Consider the following 3862-nt stretch of genomic DNA (forward strand, 5'->3'; position numbering starts at 1 on the left):
TCAGAAAAAAGGTTAAAAGCCAAAAACCAAGAGAAGGTTTCGGGTGATCCACCTCCAATGGCGGACCAACGTACCCTTATGGATTATCTACGGCCCACCGTAGGTAATCTAGGCGCCGCTATCAATGCTCCGAATGTCGAAGCCAATAACTTCGAACTTCGACCGCATCTGATACAAATGCTCCAAAACTCCGCAACCTTCCACGGTCTTGCGGACGAGGATCCCCATCTACATATAACTAATTTCTTAGAAATATGTGATACCTTTCGGATCAATGGAGCATCAAACGACGCCATCCGCCTCCGTATGTTTCCATTCTCACTAAAAGACCGAGCGAAAGCTTGACTCAACGCCCTCCCAGCTGGATCGGTAAACACCTGGGATGAACTAGCCCAAAAATTTCTATATAAGTATTTCCCTCCTGCTAAAACTGCTAAATTAATGGCTGAAATTAATACATACTCACAAGAGGACGGGGAATCCTTATATGAAACTTGGGAAAGGTTCAAGGAGCTATTACGCAAGTGTCCCCATCACGGCCTCGCAATATGGCAACAAGTGTCCACTTTCTACAATGGATTATTGCCACACACTAGGCAGACACTTGATTCTAGCTCTGGGGGACTTTTAGGTAACCGTCGCCCATATGAAATATATAATCAGATTGAGGAAATTGCTCAAACCAATTTTCAATCGCACACCCCCCGGGGAAATAAGTCTATCGCCCCGGGCGCCCATAAGGTCGACGAAAGCACTTCTTTACAAGCCCAAATCGAGGCCCTTTCTTCAAAAATAAAAAAATTAGAAATGACAAAAACAGTCTCGGTTATGGCTTGTGAAGGGTGTGGTGGGTCACATGAAAATTGGAGTTGCATGAAAGAAACGGACGATCAACAAGAAATGGTAAACTACATTGATAACAGACCTAGGCCGTCGGGTCCCCCAACGGGAACTTACAACCAAGGATGGCGAAACCACCCAAACCTTGGTTGGAGGGAACCCGGCAATAGTAGTAACCAACAAACCCAACGAACAAACTTTCAGCAATCAAGAAATGAGTCACAAAATTTCACTCAACAACAAGGTGGACGAGAAAGGCTCGAAGATACTATATCTCGCCTCGTCTCTGACACTGATAAGAAAAACTCGGAAAGATTTCTACAATTAGAATCTAATTTTAGGAATCAACAAGCTAGCATTCAAAACATAGAAAAACAAATAAATCAAATAGCTCAAAACTTTTCCGAGAGACCGCAAGGCGCATTACCTAGCAATACCGAAACAAACCCAAAGGCGCAAGTTCACCTCATCACACTACGAAACCGCACCGTAGGGCCTGCAGAAGTACCACCACCTACAGAAGAAACAGTGCCAACACCTCTGCAGGAGAAGAACTCCCCTCCATCACCAGAGCATACCAAGGCTCCTCGAGTTCCGTACCCCGGTAGGTTAATTCGTCAAAAGACAAATGAGCAATTCGCAAAATTCGAAAGTCTGTTAAAACAATTGCATGTCAATATTCCTTTTATCGAAGTCCTAACCCAAATGCCCAAATACTCTAAATTTAAGAGGGACTTCCTTACGCATAAGAAGAAAATTGAAAATTTGCAATTAGTTAATTTAGGCGAAGAATGCTCTGCCCTCGTACTCAACAAACTTCCCCAAAAGAAAATCGATCCCGGAAGTTTCACGATTCCGTGCTCAATAGGGGAATCGCCCGTTCGCAATGCCTTGGCCGACCTAGGGGCAAGCATTAACCTTATGCCCTCATCAATGTTCAAGAGGCTTGGCTTGGGAACCACGAGCCCTACAAAAATGAGCATACAACTCGCTGATCGATCCGTCAAATTCCCACAAGGTGTCATCGAGAATGTCTTGGTAAGGGTAAGCAGATTCGTTTATCCAGCTGACTTTGTCATACTCGATATGGAGGAAGACACCGAGGTCCCCCTTATACTAGGAAGACCCTTTCTTGCCACGGCACAAGCAGTGGTAGATATGAATGACGGGACACTCACTTTGAGATATGGGGATGATGAGGTGAAGTTCGGAGTTGGGAAGAGAATAGAGGACGACGACCCAGTCAATTACATGAAGGTTATTGATTCAAGCTTGGATGTCGCTCTCCGACGGTGTAACATGGGAAGCCAGGCATCCCACTAGATATATAACCTCGACTCGGGTCTAGCCAAGGACCCTTATAAACGTGGCGCACCACGGAGGCATTCCGCGGGACTATCCTTAGTTTAGTTTAATCTTTTAAGTTTTTGCAGAATAAAACACACTCATGGTGGTAATGGATGAAAAAGGGAATGAGAAAAATGGAACCATGCACGAAGAACAGAGCAACCCGACAAAAATCTCCATCACAGAAGGCTCAACACGGGCCGTGCCCAACCAACACGGCCCCGTGCTGAGCCCCCTGCAGAAAATCACCTAGTTCAGGTAACTGGACACGGGCCGTGTTCAGCGGACACGCCCCCGTGTCCAGGCTTCTGTTTCAATTCTCTACTTTTTGTTACTGGCACTTGACCACGGGGCTGTGCCCGGTCAACACGGGGCCGTGTCCAGGATGCCAGTAACACAAAACTTTGCTTTTAAACCCGCTTTTACACATTCCAATCAACCAAAAACATTATTTTTGGACACATTGAGGACAATGTGTAATTTAAGTGTGGGGGGGATGCTAAAACCTTGAATTTTGCAAATCCTAAACACAAGCCTTACACAAAACTCTATTGGAACCGCTAAACACCCCAAATTTTTTCAAAAACTTTTTTTATTTTTTATTTATTTACTTGTCTTAGTTTAAGTTGGGAATAACAAGTTCTAAAAAGGTTATATTTTTATAAATTTACAACCGATAGCGTCGTGATACAAAGAACCAACATAAGAAAATTATGAAACAGCATAACAAGTCTAGTTAAAAATTCGATTATATATACTTGATCACATTAAAAACCCATTCCCACAAAAGTGAGTTTTGAGCCTTTATTGAGCATAAAAATATACATATTTAGACTAAATGCTCATTTTTCGTTTCTTGTGTGAATAGCCGCTTGGTTCTTACAAATCTAGAACTTGCCACGACGATACATTCCCGGTCCTTACCAACTTAAACCCAAGTAAGTAAATGATAGAGGCATTAGGACTAACCATTTTTCTTTCAAAACCATTATTTTTCATTTTTTTTATCACCTACCCAAAATCCCCCTAGATAGCCACTTTGAGCCTAAACCTTTCATTTCATTACCCCAAAAACCCTTTTTACCCACCAAAAACATTTTTATTTTTCACCCTTTATTTTAGTAACAAGCTCGGTTTTTCGTAAACTCGCCTTACTAAAAAAAAATAAATAAAAAAAAATGATGAAGTCAAAAACAAACAAAAGCTATATAAAAGCTTGTTTGGAGAAATACTTCAAAATAAAAAGTCGCTAAAAACAAGGCATTTTACGAAAACCGACGCTTTTTACGATTTTCGCCCTTTTTTACTAATCACTAACCCAACCACCCACCTTTAACCCAAGCCTAACCCTTCACCCCAAAAGTCCTCTTGATATTTACAAAGGTAAAAAGTTAAAAAGGAGGAGGATTGATTGCTTGGCAAGCCTATGGAAGGGTAAGTTCCATGCCGCTCTCGAGTGATTCACTAAAATATACACCTTCGGCCGAGTGTTGAGTGATCCCCTGTGAGGTATGTGAACTTGTATATAAATGGAATTTTAATAAGGCATGCTATGCCCAAATAAGTAATTTATCTTATGAAACGTTCAAAATAAATCATAACGAATAGGATTGTAAATAAATAAAAATAAAACTTACAAAGACCTTGGATTCCCGACACTCTAGGACAAGCTTAA

General features: G+C 41.7%; 1 non-coding gene across 1 annotated transcript; it reads right to left on the reverse strand.

Moving 5' to 3' along the window:
* Positions 1 to 435: 435 nt before the first annotated feature.
* On the reverse strand, positions 436 to 542 carry LOC118486167. The gene has a single exon (XR_004878023.1). It is a non-coding gene; the product is annotated as a small nucleolar RNA R71 (small nucleolar RNA).
* Between the last annotated feature and the right edge of the window lie 3320 nt (positions 543 to 3862).

Source organism: Helianthus annuus, chromosome 13 (genome assembly GCF_002127325.2).
Source record: "Helianthus annuus cultivar XRQ/B chromosome 13, HanXRQr2.0-SUNRISE, whole genome shotgun sequence".
NCBI classification, from domain to species: domain Eukaryota; kingdom Viridiplantae; phylum Streptophyta; class Magnoliopsida; order Asterales; family Asteraceae; genus Helianthus; species Helianthus annuus.